Source organism: Thermobia domestica, chromosome 8, assembly GCF_964235325.1.
Source record: "Thermobia domestica chromosome 8, izTheDome1.hap1.1, whole genome shotgun sequence".
In the NCBI taxonomy this organism is placed as follows: Eukaryota; Metazoa; Arthropoda; class Insecta; order Zygentoma; family Lepismatidae; genus Thermobia; species Thermobia domestica.
The window spans coordinates 257,691,466-257,711,870 of NC_137461.1; the positions used below are offsets into that span (position 1 = coordinate 257,691,466).

General features: G+C 35.9%; 1 protein-coding gene across 2 annotated transcripts in view; it reads left to right on the plus strand.

Moving 5' to 3' along the window:
* Positions 1-20,405, plus strand: part of LOC145693565 (protein Wnt-11b-2-like) — a 246,002-nt gene that overhangs the window by 47,746 nt on the left and 177,851 nt on the right. The window contains exon 1 of one of the 2 annotated variants that reach the window (XM_081769659.1): positions 6,274-6,356. The exons of the other annotated variant lie outside the window; for it this stretch is intronic. The gene's annotated coding sequence lies outside the window, so the exon portion shown is untranslated. Of the gene's footprint in view, positions 1-6,273; positions 6,357-20,405 lie in introns of those variants that run through there. 2 annotated transcript variants of the gene reach the window in all.

Below are 20,405 nucleotides of genomic sequence, written 5' to 3' on the forward strand. Positions count from 1 at the left end.
CCCTCATATTCTCTGGACATTACACCCTTGGATTATTCTTTGTTCCATGAACCGAAATCTGCGAGGATGGTAGTTTCGATTCATTCTCGAAATGATAAGCTCGCACTGGACTTTTTCTTTTAGTTCATATTTCTCTGAGATCTACCACCGTGAAATCTAGTCTCTCCGCACCTTGGAGCCAGGATAATATTAATGGGATTTTTTTTTCAATCACGTCTTGTCTCATATTATTGTTCTTTTCATCGTATTGTCAAAACTCGACGGTTACCAAAATCATCGAACTGGCTGTAGTTTGCATCACGTAACAGGTGCAAGTTGGTAACACTGAAGATTAGTATTCTGTGACTGGCTTTGTTAATCATGTGTTAGGTGAGTGTAGTACGTCAGGTGCTGTAGGGTGGGAGGTATGTTGAAGCGAGAAAACGATGGTGATACAAAATAGGAGACTTCTCAGTTTCAAAGAGTCCAAATTTTAGTTGATACAAGTGGCTAAGCTGGCCAGTATGTTAGGTGTGTCGCAAGAAACAGTATTCAAGGTTTTGACGGTCTCGTGACAAAACAACATCGGCGAAGACGGAAGAGATGCCTGAATTATAGGGGTAGCCAAGTATTAAAGGGAATTATCGCCAAAGACCGTGGAGTAAACGCCGCTCAGTCAACACCTGGAAGACACTACTGCAACAATTTTAGTCCGACAAGATTTGCAAATCTTGAACATTCGCGGTCGGGTTCAAATTTCCAAACCATTGATCATCGTGAACAACTATTTAACACGAAGAAATTGGTTTCGAGAACATACAAAGTTAGGCGCCGATGATTGGAAGCGTGTAATATGATCCGATGAGACTTCTTTCACGTTAATTCCTGTAACAGGTCGTGTTTATGTTGGGTGTCCGAATTATCTTCTGCTTACGATGAAAGATACAGGGGGCTCTGTGACGCTGTGAACCAAAATTTCTGGTATTTTGTAGGCCCTGTGTTCACTCTCAGAATACATTACTAACAAAAACTTAACCACTGGCATGACAACTCTTATAAACCTGAGCCTCTCCAACGCCATCTGTTAGCGACAGGATGAACTACGTCCAGTCTAATGACGAACACGTGCTCAGAGTGCTGCGTCGTCCTGTCTCTAAGAGGCGTATCAAGAGTTTTTAGGTCTAGTGGCCGTCACGTCTTTTATCCACGTGACTCCCCAGTTTGCCTCACGACGAAAATTCTGAAGTATCGGCCACGAATGAAACCCGGGACTATGCAGACTTGAGTCTAACGCTCTAACCACGACACTACAGTGTCCCCAGAGTACAGTACTGTGACTGGTTATGTGGACATCTTACATGTTATGTTAGATGAACTACGTGCCTTCGATGGTCCAGATATTGATAGCTTTTAAACACTGGAGCTACTTCCTAAGATGACAATGAACCAATTGTTATTGTTGAAGCTATTGCGGTATGGTTTCATGAACATTGGGATGAATTTAATTTAGTACTTTCCATACTCAACACTATTGAAAACCTGCTGTCAGCTTTGGACCTCAGATTCCGGGTCAGATATTCTCCGTCCTTGCTGAAAGAATGCGGGCTGCGATGCACGAGGAATGGTAATACAATTTCATAACTTATATGATCCATTTATAACAAGAATTTTCGTTATATTTGTTTTAGTCCTGATTCTAACATTATATTATCTTATTGAGCCACAATGAGTAAACTAAATTGACATAATGCAAAATGTCGTTTTTTGTATACCTTCTTTTTATAAACTTTATGATCCTTAAAAGGTAGTTGACATTATGTCTAACCTTGCTTCTACTTCCATAGTAACATATAAATATGTCGTCTTGGTGATAACAACAAAACATACATTGATTTAATCAAGGATGTTATACATTGATTTATAACATATAATATATTTCCTTTTCTTCTTCTTTTTAACCTAGCTGGCTAGTGCATATTTTATAGAAAAGATCACACATTTTACCCAAAGAATACAATTAAAAATACAACATATCGTTGTACATTTATATAGTCTTTTTCACTATTGATTTTAATTTACTGGAACATATAGTTGACCTACAAAATAAAATTCTCAAACAACGAATATTGTCTTTGAAAGAAAACATACTGATATCCTTTGCTTATTGACTCTTCTCTACACTCTATAAAATTTCTTACTGTATGATGAATAACACTGTGCAACACGAAATCTGTCCTTTACATGAAAATATGTTTTTCTTATGCATTTTTGCATGAGAAAATCGAATTATGTAATTACTTTTTATGTATCACATACCAATTTTGTGAAAAATTGAAAAGTTTGAAATTTTGCACTGTGAAATACCGTATTTTACAGGTGGTGATGAGATATGATTAATGATTGGTTTGGGAATTGAAATTTAGGGTAGCTTTTCAGCAACGAGGCTATATGAGACGTGATTCTACAGTTTAAGGTAGAATCTGAGTCATCGTGTCGTTCAATGCTCTTCTACCGGGAATCGAACCCGAGATCACATGTACCGAAGGCGTGCGTGCTACCCAGTAGACAATTGGGGAGGGCAAAAATGTGCTTAAAATAAAAACTTTTGTATATGTAGTACATCTTAAAATATACTCTCATTTGAAAATCATCCAAGTGACAATTTTTCTTCTCTACAGAAGGGATAATTACAAAGAGGAGTTCTCCTCATCCTCCAATTTTCTCCTACTGTATACGAGTCTTTTTCTGTTATAATAGGGGGCACTGGTTTCTCATATTTCTCCTCACTCTTTATCTTCATTTCAGGTAGTATCCCATTAACATTTAGTAATAAACGAATTCAGATTTGTGTTACCGAAATCTGCTGCCTTATGTTCTAGCATTTAAGTAATTTTTGGTTCGATTGTATTGTTATTTCCTGAGTAGTATTTCGTTAGGAGTGGTCGGATTTGTCGCGTTGTGTATTTTTGTGGTAGTGTGTGCTCGTGCTGTGCATCTGGGTTTCAAGAAAATGTTGATTAAATTTACACCTTTAATTAAAAAGGCTTATGAACTGTACTTTAGCTGTAGGGTTGAGACTAGTGTAAGTTTTGGGTCCCGCACATATGTTGCACTACGTATACCAGGAAGTTGAGAAATTGGCTACAAGGAAAACATAGTTTTATGAAATTTGCTGTTCGATGATTTGGCGCGAACAAATAGATCGTGTACTGACTGTTACTTTTGCATGACAGATGTAAAGGACTTTTTCTCTAAACATTAGATACAATACCCTAATTTAAAGTTAGCTATTTGACCAGTTCCCCACAGTGAAGATTTTCCAGTACCTAAAGCTCCAGAACATTACACTATTGATTCAGAAGATGATACTTCAGACGTTCCAAGCAACGGAGAAAGTGTAGACTTTCACCCATCTGCATCCCAGTCAACGTTACCTTACTTGATCACACAAGAAGAGATTAACCATCTTATACGAGACTTAAATCTTCCTAAACGAAAAGCGGAAGTGTTGGGCTCCAGGCTTCAAGGTTGGAATTTCTTAGCTCAAGATATTAAAATCAGTTTGTTTATAACACGACAGTCATTTTGAGGACTAGTTTGTTGAAAACCGAGGAATTGTTTATTGTAAAGTTGTAGATGGCTTATTTCAGTGTTTGGGACATGAACATAATCCCACCGAGTAGCACTTCTTGACAGCTCGAAACTAAGCTTGAAGCAGTGCTTCTCCAGATTGGAAATGTTAATACATTTGCTTCTGTAGCATACGCTGTTCATACAAAGGACGTATAAAGTTATGAATGCAATATTGGATTTCATTGAGTATAAAAAATTCAATTGGCATGTGTAGGTGGACTTGAAACTTATTGGTATTATCACAGGAATGCAACAAAGATACTCAAGTATTGTTTTTTATGTGAGGGGAGCAGCCGTGACAAAGTAAACCACTATGTCCTTAAATACTGGCCTCAAAGACAAGATTTCATTCCTGGCAGCAGGAACATATCTCGTAAACCAATTGTGAACCCTTAAGATATATTTTTGCCACCATTACATATCAAGCTGATTTTTGTTAAAGAACTAGATAGAGAAGGTATTGCTTTCACGCACCTAAAAGAGAAATCCCCGAAATTAAGGATTAGTATTTGTTGGTCCACAGATTAAAACAGTCATACGGGATGAAGACTGAAGCTAAACTCTCTGAAATTGAGAAATTAGCTTGGCTGTTATTTAAACCGGTATGTTCAGGTTTTCTTGGAAATGTAAAAGATGAAAATTATGAAGTTATTATTAGTGACATGATGCGGAGTTTTCAACTCATGGGATGCAACATATAATTAAAATTACACTTTTTGCATTCACATGTTGACTTTTTCCCTCAAAACTTCGGCGTAGTAAGTGATGAACACGGAGAGCGGTTTCATCAGGACATTGTCATATTCGAAAAGCGTTACAGTGGAAAATGAACTGAAAGTATCTTGCTGACTATTCTTGGTCTATTGTCAAAGGGATTCCAGAAGATGTCTACAAGCGTAAGCGATAAAAGAAAGTAATATTTTAAAGGGTAAATTAACAAAATTTAATGTTAATATAATATGCCTTCCCAGCCTACATTAGATAGTAAATATACGTAAATATGTACAGCGGGGGACACTTCTAAATGGTACAGCCATATGGAGATTTACGGCTAAGGTGTACCATTTAGAAGTGTCCCCCGCTGTACATTTCGTATAATGTGTTGTGGTGTGCCCAAGAAAAACGTGACGTGATGGGACATTTTGGTTTTGACCAATGAATTCAGCATCTGTCATTTAGTTAAAATCACATAATTTCATTTGAAGGACAGAAAAAAGTTTAAATTTGTTGCACAGTGAATAACTTTTACTAATACACTGTATTTATGCTGCGGGTGGTTTAAAATGTTATCCTCTACCAACACAATTTGTATGATCTTTCTTTGTTGGTGGTGGTATCTCAATTTCTATCAGTCGGATGACGTCATGATTCTTACTCATCCTATCGAATAGTCATTTTCCGACCTAATGTGATCTGCTGTTGATCACAAACACTTTTCTTTTTTTAAAAAATTGTTAGCTGCTTTTTTAATGATATCTATCATATTGTACATGTAAATCTTCTACCTTCTATGATGATTCACAAGCAATGTTGAAATTCTGGCCAGGTTTAAGTGTTTCAGAATTGGCAAAAGGTTTTTCGCTTCAAACGTAACATCATTTCTTATTTTGCACATCATGTGCACAGTGTTGCCAATTAACGATGTTAAAACTATCATATAAGTTCTTTTAGCAGTACTTGTTCTTCACACAAGAAAAACTATTGTTTTTTTTTCGGATTTCAAGACATTTGGTGTTGAAAGTTGGATTTCACTGGAGCTGTGTAAACGTTCATTCTCGTTATTTCCCCTTGAGAGTTATATTTCGTACAACTCTATTTTATAGCCTCACAGAGAACACGGGGAATATTCAGTAAAAATTTCAAAGTTGTACATCTAATAGTATACATATCCAAAGGAAACCAAAAAAAGAAAAAAGAAAAAGAAAACATTCAAGTCTCTCTTTTCTACCTCTTAGGGATCACATCTCGCAAAATTCCAATTTTTCTCACCTTAGGATAGAAGGAGATTATTTCTACACAATCTCAAGTTTTGGAGATTTGGAGAGTAGAAGAATTTTTCAAGTTCCCTTCTTTCACCTTAGGGGCTGCATTTCAAGAAGTCTTGTATTATATAGTACAAGTTAAAATTACAGTGGTGTAAGCCATAGTTTTTGTTTGTTTGTTTGTTTTGGAAATTAAAGCAAAAGGTACTGTAATAAATTCAGAAACGGAACAGCTATTTCCTTTAACACAAGAACTTCCACGCCCATCTACTGGTATTTAAATAAAGCTCTGACTTACGTTTGCTGTTAATAATTTGACTCATTTAGGTCTGTTTTCTATGTCTAATACGTCTCTTTCTATGTCTTGCTTGTAATGCGCTACTATTATACAGGTTGGCCCAAAAATAAATATACAGTACCGTATTAATCAGTTCATTGCATTTTATCAGATAGATTTAGTTTCTTTATTATTTGTTCTTAATGTGTTTTTACTTACATCTTAAGCTCGGAAGAGCCGAAGCAAATAAACCCATAAACTAGAATGTTATATTGATCAATGGACCACTATGTGTATACCTCTTTTGGACCACTTTGTAAAGCTGAACCGTCGCATTACACAATACTTGGAAGATGGTGAGAGAGATACTGGTCTGCATCAGATGATCTTAAAACTAAAATCGAAAAGGAACTTAAAACCTTTTAGAATCGAAATTTAATAACAAACTATTTAAAGAAGAAAAGTGATCTCGCATAATCTAGTTGGTAAATATGAATAATATGTTTGTGATTTCGTTTGGTAGTGTAGACTAATGCATCTGTAAACAAGTAAAATCTCGGATCAAATGTCTTATGCTAAAACCCATCTGTATTTGTATTTATGTTCGTATTTAAAAATTACTAAATCAGATTACAATTAAAAATATCAAGAAAAGGATTTCAGGTTCTGTTTCGATGTGGCATACGTAATATGCATATGAACTAAATAATTTAGATTAGATCGAGCTGTCACAATATCAATATTTTTGTCTACGACATACAATTTTCCAGAAAATAGTGAACAATAATTAATTAATGATTTGATTAAGGCTATATTGAGCATTTAATTCTACAGGGTGTCCAATATACAATGCAAAACGAAGTTTGGGATAGTAGAGCTTTTGAACTGGAAGCGGTACACAAATAATGGTTATACCAAAATGAAGTCCTGTCCATGCATATATTTTTAAACTAGGAAGCAACGGTTGAAGTACACTAGGAACCACACAGTGTTGTCAGATGTAACCGAAGGTGTAAATCATTTTTTTTTTACAAGTCATGTAAATTGACACGTAACTCATACGTATGGATATTCTGAAATGAAATGAAATCTGAAGTTTTACGTCCCACGGTTATGCCGGTTAGGCTAAAGGAGACGGTGATAATGAGAAATGAGTGAAATGGTGGAATGAAGAAAGTGGGAGGAAACGGGAGAACCCCGAGAAAACCCACGAGCACGGTGTTTGTCCACCACAAAGTCCACACGGCGTGAGCTGGGATCGAACCAAGGACCCCAAGCACCGGAGGCGAACGCTCTACCCCTGAGCCACCGGCCCCCTTCCGTATGGATATTCTATTGTTAATTATCAGTCTGTATAGTTGGAGTAGCTTGGAAACTATGGAATGGAAAAAAGATTTTTTTCATTTCCACCGATAACTAATTGGATGAGGCCTCTGTAAGGGGTTACTAGAGAAAACGTGGTTTTCATAAATTAACATTCTGAATTGGCAACAGCGCTGATGTTTTAGTGCATCGAAAGGTGTGTTAAGGATCTGTATACATTATGCAATTCCTGAAAACAATGAAAAGGAAACTTTAGAATTATCGTGTAAACCTTTTACTTACATGCACCCGGCAACATTACTATTCATCACGAACTGAATTGTCAGTTCTACAGCAGATTCTGGAAGTTCTCCCGTTTTGATTCAATGAATAGCAGTGTACTTCAATCGTTGCTTCCTAATTTAGAAATATATGCATGAACAAGGCTTCATTTTGGTATAACCATTATTTGTGTACCGCTTCCGGTTCAAAAGTTCTACTATCCCAAACTCCGGGTTGCATTGTATATTGGACACCCTGTAGCTTTTTGAAGCAACCCTCGACGGAAACTAATGTTAATAATATGGTGAAATATAAATGATTTTAAGATAATAAATGTATTATGCTATTAATGAATTATGAATAATATTTGAAGATAGTAAGTGTAATACGGTATGTAATTTTATTAAAGGCTGTTAAATGGCCGTGTGCACCAACGAAGTTCAACTGTTGAACGAGGGTCATAACCAAGCTCGGTGAAAATGTCTTTTGCACCAACAACGTTCAAGGTTAAGTCTCGGTCAAATGGTGGATAAACTTAGCTTTAGCTTAAACGGCCGAATTTGGGGGTTTAAACTTTGTTGATCCAAGTCAGTCAGTTTACATTCAATAATGTCTTTGTATTTTTCCACTAATGGAATTACGTCCTAGCTTTAGAACTAGGATGTTTATTTTAAATAATTCGGGAAATCGCCCAGAAACGAAACCAGACATTCACCACCTACAGACCACAACAAAGCATGGAGATATAGGATGATAGGAACGACCCGCAAAGATAGCATCAAAAGCATCTGAGAGATGACACAAGTGACGGATATTATCAAGAAAATACAGACATTGAAATGGTGTTGGGCCGATCATATAGGAGGAAGAAATGATTCGATGGACAAAACCAATGTTTAACTAGATACCACAGAAAAAGAACATATCCTAGGAAACGTTCTTATACTAGATGGTGTAGCAAAATCAAGAAACCGTGCGGAGTAACGTAAAGAGAAGTATCCAAGATAAATGATTCAGAAAACTACTTGGAAAGTCCTTCATGACTAATGTTCGTACATAACATGTAATACATACTTATAATAGTAATAAATACCTAGATAGAACAGGTATAAATCCAATCCCTGTTGATAACACAAACCTACTGAAGAAAAATTACTTCTAAAACAAAAGATTAAACAAGGAAGGAAATAGGTGTTAAACCACAAATTCTAAGCCAATAAATCCTCCTTATTTCTAAACTAGAATACCTCCAATTCATCATTTCTTTTTTCATAGAAATGTTTTGTAACAAAAATAAATTGTTGTTATAGCTTCTTCCCATTCCTTACCGCAGTTAAACCACACCAACTTTCCTTTTTTTTTTTTTTCAACGAATTGAATTAATTGATTCTTCAAAAATTTTTGTTTCTCGAACAAACACTGTCTAATGTGTCTGGGGCTTTCTAACAAACAATTTATTGTTCTAATAAAATAGAAAATGACAGCAAGTTATTTCATGTAATGAAGGAAGGGAGAGAGAGGGACAGCGGGGAAGCTACAAATTCTGCCTTGTAACCTGTTCCATTCCTTCGTTCACCTGTACAGTGTTGCCACTCTTCGATACTTACTTTACTAACCGATATCCAGATTCTTTGTTTTAACTTTTTATTTGTATGTATGTACAACCTGTATCAGGCACGTAGCCAGAGGGGGCGGGGGGTCCGGACCCCCTCTTCTTAACCAGAAATTAAAAAAATAAGGAAGGATGAAACAGCAAGTTTTTTGGTTACTCTTTCTTATAAGGAGATTTGTATTACTTGCAATACATGGCGAATGAGCGGGGTTTCCTGGAAAAGTCAGCGAATTTGAAATTTGTAGAAAAGTTACGAAATTCTCTGAATTTCTCCTACTAGTCAGGGAAATTTCAAGCTTTCGAAAACATAGTGCTGTTCTGCAACAGTGTGGACATTTTTTATCATAATTGTTCGTTATCGCTCTCTGCAGTATCAAACATGTTATTTTAGAAACAATTTTCTACTGCCCCTTTAACTTGTCAATTAACAGACAATAGTTGACGGAATAATAAAAACAAAAGATTATGTGGAAAGAAAGTTCTGTTAATATTTAACAAACAGAGAAAGCAACGCAGATATTGTAAAATATTTTACAATACATTATTGGATATGTACTTTTTATAATAGTGGATATATACTTTTCACAATAGTTGAGGTCATAATGGAAGGACAATTGTTATATTTGAATGAACAAAGGAAGGAATGTTAATGTTGTAAAATCTTTTGCAATACTTTTTTTTTATTCTTTTACTCGAGATTTCTTCAGTTTATTATTAAAATACTTAATAACATATCTTCATTTAATTTTCCTAACAAACCAACTTATGTTGCCAGTAAAATAGTTTAGATTGATCGAGCTCCTGGTGTGATAACCACAATATTTCATGCCACGCTTCCCCCCCCCCCCATTACGAAATTCTGGCTAAACGAACCAATATATGTTGCCAGTAAAATAGTTTAGATTGATTGAGCTCTTGGTGTGTACGGACCCCCCCCTCCCAGTGTTCGAAGTGGAAAAAGAGCAGAGACGGTATGTTTTACTATGATTTTGACTCGACATACCAGCTATCTAAATATTGAAATACTGTGAGGGTATGTTGCCTAAAAGATTGCATCTCTGTTTGTGTAATAACTGAAAACCATTGGAGATCGTCTCTATAGTTACGAGGGGAGCATAGAGAAACTTTGATCCCCTACCAACTTTGTGAAAAAAAAAATAAAAAATATCCCCTTTCGTTGTATTGTAGAAAGTTATACACTAAAATGCTCAAAAACCGAGTTTTAAATTAACACTTTGCTGCGGGAAAACTTTCGGACCCCCACTCGATTGAGGGATATTACAAATTCCGCCGAAGATCCGCCCTACAGCAGACAACCCCTAAATCCTCCCATGCTCAAAACGAAGACACACACATACATAACTAAAAAAAACAATTGAATGTAGCACCTCAAAATATACACTAGATGAACTTCTTTGAGGACAACTTATTTTAGAAACAAAACATAGCAAAAAGGTAACAAAAATGTCGGTGTTGTCAATTTAGAAATTGTTTCCATAGAAGAAATAAAATCTTTTTATGTGCAAAGCTATTCGTCAATTACTGTGTATAAAAATGGATTTATTAAAGTTATTTAGCATCTACTCTCCAGTAACGGTTTGTCTTGATCACTGAAAAATCAGAGGCGGTGTGCCTTCATCATTCAGAAACCAGAGGCGGTATGCCTTCATCAATCAGAAACCAAAGGCGGTATGACATACCATCGCATATCGTCTCACTTCGACCACTGATTCCCCCGAACCAGTGTTGTCAGATTCAGAACAACATACTTCCCGCCCAAAGCCCTGAAATTTCCCTATCGGTTGCAAAGATTCCCGCCAAGAAAGAATATCAATCATTAATTAAATAATTAATCATAAGTGATTAATTAATTAATTAATTATTATACAGTATTAATGATTTCAAATTAAAATTCAATAACAATGAACAATCAATCAGAAGTACATCTTTTCCTGCGGGAGGAGAAATCTATTATAGGACCAACATTCTATTTTATATCTGTAGTTACAGGGTTTATTTGGTATAGAGAGAAATATACATTTTGTGTGTGTGTGCTACTTCTAGGTATTATGTCCTTCCCTCCTTCTCCTCTCTTCTTTCTGTCCGTAACAAATATAGTAAGTAAAGGGCCATAAACCCTCCCTCCCTTCTTTCTTCCCGCAGAAAATGGATATTGGCCCGATTAACAATCAGTTCCATTTGGTTCGGTTTATTAACCTCTCTTGCTGTTTTCTAACCTTCAAAGACGGTTCTAATCCATGTATTATTCCATGTACCCCACGGATGAAGACAAGATGTGAGAAACAGAAGACATGAACAGGAAGAAGATTTGACAGAATTTCCCATTTTCAACTAGAATTTCCCGCATTCCCGCCCATGCTAGGAATTTCCCGCCATGTGACAACACTGCCCCGCACCCAGTTTACGAAATCCTGACTACGTGCCTGCCTGTATGTATATGAAATTGTACATTACTGTATCTCATGATGTCTGATGAAGCCAGAGGTAGGTGGCGAAACTGTCACAAGTATTTAGTTTTTGATGTAAAAATATATTGTTTTGCTAAGCAAATAACTTTGTATTTCTTTATATACAAAGCAAAGCTTTTCTGTTTATGGAAAATGTACAATCTTAATTAAATCAAATACCAGTGTTGGAATGTACAGTAGAAGAAATTGGTTTGGCTTCTGGTAAACTAAACTTCTTAACAAGCTGTATTTTACTTAGCCTCAGGCAGTGTTTCACCAGACATGTTTTTTTTGGGGAGCAGTGGCTCCCGGAGCTCTCAGAGTATTCCCCGGAGGAAACCGAAATAATAATTGACAGTAGATCTGGATATACGCGAGTGTGTTTCGATTCAGAAGTTTGCACAACAGCATCTATCGAACAGAAGTAACAGTCCGGAATATGATCTCTTTCTTCCCGCCAAATCATAGGGACAGAAGATGGAATTCTCTCTTTGCCCATGTTTTGTCTTGTCACCAGTGGCGTATTTACAATTTTGTTTCGGGAGGGGCTTTGCTAACTTTCGGGGGGGGCTTTACCTGGAAATGTGAAAATTCTGCAAGATATTTCATTTACTTTACTATACTAGGTAAGATTTCGGGGGGGGGGCTTAAGCCCGGAAGCCACCCCCCTAAATACGCCACTGCTTGTCACCAATCTCACATATGAAGTAAAGATGATAAGATAGGCCTTACTAATAGTAGAAGTAATAGTTCTTCGGTGCTACACAGCTCACAAATGTAATGGAACACAATACTATTGTTTATCCAACGCCTAGATGACATTATCCTGCTCAACAATAATTGAGTTTCAGGAATGAGCTTTTAAACTATCTTGGTAGTGCACAAGTTTCCTGTTTAAAGTAATTTAACAAGATAAAATAGTTTTAACACGTCACCTCAGTATTATTCTTCTGACAGCTTTTGTAAATAAAGTTGCACAACAGTGTAGAGAATATCACTGTTTTTAGAAAACGTTTTTACAGTGGGTCCTTTCTCACAAACTGTAGTTGTCACATAAAGCTGTGGGCTATATCTGTTTCCAAGAGGTTTTGTCCTCTGCCACAAATCTAGGTAACAAAATCTTCCCACTCCGAAAGTGAGATTTTCTGAACATTTCACTCCGTGAGTTAAGAGTTGCCATGGGATTTAGGGGATGGGATTTAGATTTCTGGGCTTTCACCTTTCAGCATCTAAGACCATTTAGCCCTTCACGTTTTGGAGGATGACGTCCCACGGCGAGCACACAATCCGGGGAAAGGCAAGGAAGAAAGGAAGGGGGAAGGAAGGCAGCGGCCTGAGACCTATAAGTTAGGTACCACCTGGTGGGAATGAGGAAAACCCAGGAAAACCTCATTCAAGATGGCTGGCCTGAAAAAGCGTTTTACATTTCTGTGCTTCGGGAATCGAACCCGGGACCGCTCGCACCGGAGGCGAGAGCGTTAGCGACTACGCTACGCGGGGCCACTTAAGAGTTGCCAATTCTAGACAAAAATGTTAGAACATTTAGTTCTGATAGTGTCTTCCCCAGTCTTATCTGATTTGAATAATTCTTTCGTATTCTGTTTGTTGCCTCCTTCTACCATCCGAAGCTTTATTGTAGTACACGTTAGTATTTTTGCTTTGTTTACGGGTCTCCTCAGAAAAGTTATTAGCATGGTAGTTTAACTAATTTTATCTAGTAAGTTCCAAATAAGTATATTTCCACTGTTTAACAGAGGTTTGTTGTATGCAGTTGTTGTAACAGCCACAACTAATATCTGGTTAAATTATTTCTGGAATTCTTGTACACCTGTAAAGAAAAGAATAAGATATTATTTTTCGTTCATAACAAATTAAGAAAGTTGGTGCAGGCAGATGTTGGTTGAAAGCCCCACAACCTCGTCAAGGTCTCTACCTCTGTGAGGGCCTACTTTTGACTGGAGAGGGACGTAAGATCATATGCACCATACAATCTTACGCCGGAGAACCAGATTCTAGCAAATTCCTTGATATTTCACTTAGCAAACCCTTTGGAATTCCTTTAATGCCAAAGATTTTGCTGCGATACTTTATCAAGTAACTTGCTAGTGGGTGATGATGAGATGAAGGGTAAGAGAATTCTAACAAATTCCTTGGTATTTCACGACGCAAACCCTTTGGTATTCTTTCAATCCCAAAGATTTTGCTGCGATACTTTACCAAAGAATTTGTTATTTTCAGGGTGAAAAAGGGCGCAGAGAATGATGAAGTAGAAGAATGCTATGTGTGTGTGTAGAGGATTGTGGACGATGAGAAAGTAAGGAAATTTTAAAGATAGTGTTAAGTGTAAGTCCGAAGAAAATGGAAATAAAAGAATTAAGTGCTGCTATGGTTATAAAAGAATATTGTTACAACAATACTTGTATTTTTTTAAATATTAAATTGTCGTTATCCAAAATTGCTTTTCTACTTGTTTCACTATTAATGTCAAACATTCTATGATGTAATTATCTTGAAAAGTTATAATAATTGCCCGCTTATCCTGCTGTTAGCAACTGTCAAGATTGTGTTTTAAAAAAGTCTTCCGAGCTATACCAAACATTCTCATTTCTATCGAAAGTGATTTCTATGTGTTACAAACAAATGTTGGCAGGAAAACCTTAACAAGTGGTTTTAGTTTGTGCTTTGTGTCTTTGTAAAGAGTGTCCCATAAAGAGCACAACTTTTAAAATGCCCACCATTTCTGTTCTATTAGGTTGGCAGCACTGAGCGTTCCAAGATTTTAATCTGTTGTCTTTGTGGTTAGTAGTCACGTATAGTGTTGTAAAGGCCTGGAAAAACCGGAAATTTTGGGTAGAAACCCAGTTTTTACCGTTTTTACCGAGCTTGGATTCCCAATTGAAAGGATTACCATATTTCTGCTATTTGAAACAAGAACATTTTGATCAGAGAGTTACTTTCACTCCTTTCATTGCTAGAATGTATCTAACCAGCACAGGAGCCATTTGTATATTTTCCTGATGGAGGAGATGAACGTACAGTTAAGATGATCATAAAAGTAACATGTAGTTTTGTGAAGGCCTGGGAAAAAACAGGTAAAAAACCAGTATTGTGCCGTTTTTTTCCGACTGTGGTCAAAACGGAAAATTTGTGAAAAATTGAAATTTTCGAATATTTTACTACATTATGCTTTTTAAATGAAAACTATTTTAAATTTACTAGTTTACAGTTAAGATCATTGAGTAGTTACGTTTCTTGTATTAGAATAGGAAAATTTTGTGGCAACAAATATATTTGAACCACTCCTTTAAAGTTAGCAATATGACATTGGAATTATGGCTACAAAAGATCCTAAAATATAATCCTAGTTAGACTAATTAATATAGACGTAATTTAAATTATATTAAGTAATCTTATAAAGTTACCATTTTAAGGCAGGGAAATGTTAAAATAACAGGACCAGAGTAATTTTAGTTAATACCAATATGTTAAAATCAAATATATATATATATATATATATATATATATATATATATATATATATATATATATATATATATATATATATATATATTATAGAGATACTTAGATACTTATCTTTCTTGTACTGTGTAAAATTTTCGGAAATTTTGAACTTATTAGAAAAAAATCTTTTGTTCGGAAATATTGGCAAAACCCGGAAAATATAATTAAAAACTATTTCTTCGCCTGATAGTAATCTTATTTGCTGTAACGTGTCTGCAGCATATATAGGCCTACAACGTATTTCGCTAGCAGGAAAATACTTAAAGCAACAGCTTTTAATTTTACTTTTTAGTTTTCTGATTTCTGATAAAATTCCCTCTTTATTATTTGTAATTATATTTTTCGAACAACTCAAAAAAAGAGATTATCTTATTTACATATACACACATACCCCACACAAATGCGTAAATTTGAGCAGTGACAAATATATTAAAGAATTTAACATGTGAAATTTCCGCTTTTTATTAGACCCCCTAAAGACTAACAGAGTATCCGTTTCTCGTACGGGGAGAATACGTTTCATTTTGGATATAAAGGACACCAAAACTGTCACCAATGAACTTAGGGACCCCAAAAACTATGAATTCGACACTAGTATCAGTCATTTTCAATTACTTTTACATGTCACTTTCCCTCTTTAGGAGTAACTAATGGGGGCTGCATTTGGATTTAAACGGCATCGGAAGTGTCATCTCAGCCACCCCGAAAACTATGAATTCGACACTAATATCGGTCATTTTGATCATTTTTATATATCCACCCCTAAGCTCTCCCCCAAGTTGCAGCGCTGAATTTGGATTTAAACAGCATCGGAAGAGTTAATGTTCATCTCAGGACCCCAAAACTCATGGATTCGACACCAATATCAGTCATTTTTTTATCATTTATATATATATATATATATATATATATATATATATATATATATATATATATATATATATATATATATATATATATATATATATATATATATATTTCCCCTCTCCCCCGCCCCCAAATTACGAGGATGAATTTTGATTTAAACGGCATCGGAAGTGTTACTATTCATTTCAGCGATCCCGAAAACTGTGGATTCAACACTAATATTGGTCATTTTCGATCATTTGTATATATTCCCCGCCCCCTGGTCACGGCACTGAATTTGGATTTAAATGGCGTTAGAAGTGTCACTGTTCATCTCAGCGGCCCTGAAAACTATGGATTCACACTAATATCGATCATTTTGCATCATTTTTATATATCTCCCTCCTCCCCCAGTTTGCGGGGATATATTTGGATTTAAACGGCATCGAAAGTGTCACTGTTCACCTCAGCGTCCAAGAAAACTATGGATTCGACACTGAAATAGGCTATTTTCAGCCATTTTTATATATCTCCCCTTCCCCCTCCCCTAAGTTGCGGTCTTAATTTTTATTTAAACAGCATCGGAAATGTTACTGTTCATCTCAGCAACCACGAAAACTATGAATTTGACACAAATATCGGTCATTTTTGATCATTTTATGTATCTCCTTCCTCTTCCCCCAATTTGCAGTGCTGAATTTGAATTTAAACTTAATCGGAAATGTCACTGTTCATCTCAGCAGCTCCGAAAACTATGAGTTCGACACTAAGATTGGTAATTTTCAATATATATCCGCACTTCCTTCCTCCAAGTTGCACTTTCAAAGTGAAATGGTAAAATCTATCCTAGGCCTGAACCTCATCTATGTTGAAATTTTTGATCGAGATCAGTCTGGTGGTTCAAGAGTTGTTAAGTTACAAATATAGGCACTTTCATTTTATATACGTAGACTAGCCTTTGGCTAGCTAGGGACTTCTACCCAGACCGACCAGTTTGCTCGGCCTACGGCCTCGCATTTCTTATCTATCGGCTTTTGAATCAACAAAGCCCATCCGGGGGCTTCGTCCCCCACACAGTGTCTTTGCTCGGCCTACGGCCTCGCATCTCTTGAACCCACAATTCTATTGTTTCTTTTCCTATTTCAACTGTCTAAAAGATAAGATTTTGTATCCTAAGAAAACGCCCATTTAAATAGCATGGAATTTCTTCATCCACCTTTAGACTCTTAAAAAATTAAAAATATTCACTTTCGGAAAATTTCCTGTCGGTTAGTCCTGGGAGGCTACAATCATGCTAAATTTCATTATTCTAATCCTGCCCGAAGTCCCTAAACATTTTGCGGTGTAGAAGACGTTCCATATAATTAACATGGGAAAGATTTTTCAGTTCTCCATAAAACCACTCTACGGCTGGAAATTTTTATTTCTGATGATTCACTTAGGTAACGCTAACGAAAACGTACAAGCATACCGAATTTCAAGTTTTTATTCCAATTCTAAATACCTAAAATATTATAAGTCCAGAAAAAGGCCCATTTAAATAACATGGAGAAATTCTTCATCCTCTCTTTAGACCCTCTAAAAATTAAAAATACAGTGAAACCTCTGAATAACGGACACCAATGTGATATGAATTTCTGTCCGTTACAGAGAGATTACAGAAATGTAATTTCTCACAACGGTAATTGTATGCAGTAATATACAGAAAATACATTATGTATGAGCATAACTACGTAAAATTCAATATAAAAATATTCTATTTAGTATGTATTTGAATTACTGGGAGGGATGAAGAAGAAATTGATTTCTGTTAAATAGTATTATTGCTGGGGATGTGTTAATATATTCGTATATTGCAAAAGATAATGCGTGTATGGTAATAATTTTATTCCTACATGGGAGGGGAAAGTGGGAGGGAAATCGTTTTTAATTTCTTTCAAATTCTCAGGACCTTCTTAAAAGATGCGTTAGGAATCAACTAACCGGTTAAACTCATTAGCAAGTGTCCTATGAAAATCCTCAGTACAGTTGCGGAAAAAATGTGTGTGTGTGCATGTGTGTGTATGTTTGTGTACTGGCAGAATGGATGAAAAAGCAAGTTATTGTGATTACATATATTTATTGACTCAGCCCCAATCACAAAGAATATCACAAGTGAAAAAGGAAAAAGGATGCCTGAAAAACCCCAACCCAGACTTGTTCCAGGATCATAAGTAAAAGAAAAATGTTACTTTTCCAAAAAAAGTACAAGGAAATGTTGTTCGTTGAAAATGTTATTGTAAAGCAAACAGCGTTTGTTTTTGTTATCTATGAAATTGTCGGGGAAAAAATTCAAGGCCCAGGGGGAAAAGGACTAAATTTGTTAGCTAAGGGAAGATCTTTTGTATAGAATTCTTGGCCATACGACTGACCCTACATGAGTGTTATTACTTATTGAAGGTTTTCTATGATTTCAAACCAAAAAGTAGTTTATTGAGGGCAGAATAAAATAATTTCAAGTTCAACCTGAAGCTGTTCTGTTTGATGGTTCACCGGTCTAGACTCATGATAGATACACCTCTGGGGAAAAGACTTTTCTGTCTACTGTAATATATCGCAGAACCGAGAATAATTCCTGTCCGTTATGAAGAGGTTATTGAAACGTTTGGGGGAAAAAAAGGACTGTCCGCGTCCGTATTTGAGAGTGTCCGTAAAAGGGAGGGCTTTGTTCCGTAAGAGAACATATATTTTTTTCCGGAACAAAAAAATCTGTCCGTATTATAGAGGTGTCCGTTATTGAGAGGTGTCCGTTAAGGGATGTTTCACTGTATTCACTTTTGGTAATTTTCCTGTCGGTTAGTACCAGAAAGCTACAATCATGCCAAATTTAATCATTGTAACCCTACAGGAAGTGCTCAAATAATTTATGTCAGCTCATGTAGTTTTATATAATAGTTAAGATAATTTGTCGCATTAGAAAACAGGTATTTGTTTACATACAAAATTCTGTACATAAAGTTAATATTAAAGTCTGTATTTGAATATTAAATAATAGTAATTATTTGTGTTAGTGCATCAGTATTAGTGAAATTTGCCTACTGCTATTTCTTTTAAGAAGTAACTTGGTTAAAATTAACAAAATTTTACTATATCAAAGAGCACATTTAAGAAGTCAATTTCATTCAAGAGCCTCATTTGTTGCAACAGAAATCCTTCATGATGGTAGATGTGTAGTAGGTATGTATGCAATTATAAAATTTCTGTAATTAATGCACAAGCAAGAGTAGACCTAAACAACTAAAAGATACATAAAGGAAATTTGTACAGACTATTAATTTTCAAGAATATTTACAAGAGTTTTATTTTCGGATGCTTCTTTTTTTAAATATTCACAATATTTAAATTTCTCAATTTACATTTTTCACGCGTACCAAAGAAAAAAAAACTGTCCCATTACTTGTAAAACTAACCTAATACAAAGATTTTTGTTATTTTTCCAATTTTTTTCGGAAAGAAACCGAAAAAAACTGTTTTTTACCAGCCGGTTCAAAATTTCCGGAAATTTTACAACACTAGTCACGCAGCACCGAATAGCGCATGATCGCCATCTTCGGAGTTTGCAAACAGTCTCTGCACAATATCCACCACATTTGTAATAAGTTTTCATTATGACAACACGCGGTTCCGCCGTAAAGCGCTCCATTCCTACCCGTTTAGGAAACAGATGACAATCATGCAGTGTTGCCACACTTGGTACAATTGTACCAAATTCAGCCCTTTTTGTCATTCATCGGCCCGTTGGTACCATGCAGGCATTTTCAGCCCCTTTTGTGAAAAAGTTGGTGCAATTCTACCCAATTCAGCACCATTTAACAAATACTTGTAGCATTTTCAAGTGTCAGTAAGACTTTTCCTACATCTCACATTACTCATACTGTGTGTTGGGCTCTTAAAAAATGCTGTTGAACATGCATTCCTGTGACGTTGCACTGCTTAACGCTACGAACTTTGTGTAGAAAATTCGTAATTCGAACTATACCGGAAAACAAATGACAGTAGATGAGCGCATCCGCGCCGCGCATGAAGGAGACGAGAAACAAGCAGTGTGCTAGAAATTTTAGTCATCCTATTTGGATGTTTTTAAAAATTATTTAAAAAAAAAAACACTTTCTTGATTTAAACTCTTGGAAAAGTGGGAGGAGTTTTATAGAACTTTACCTCTGTTCCTTTCATGTTATAGAGCCATGCATTACACTCAGGGATAAAAATGCTTCTGAAAAAGGAAAGGGATGCATGACGTCATGCCGTCCCCCGTGCCTATCTTTGCACATTGTAATATTTTAGAAGTGGGGACGCCACAGATATTTTCTGAAAATGGGGAGACGACGTTCCCCCACCTTCCCCGACACTTTAGTTTCAATTTGGTACTATTTTTCAGCCCACTCCAGAGCTAGGACTGTGGCAACACTGCAATCATGTCCTATTCGGTGCTGCGTGGCTACTAACTACAATACCAATAGGTA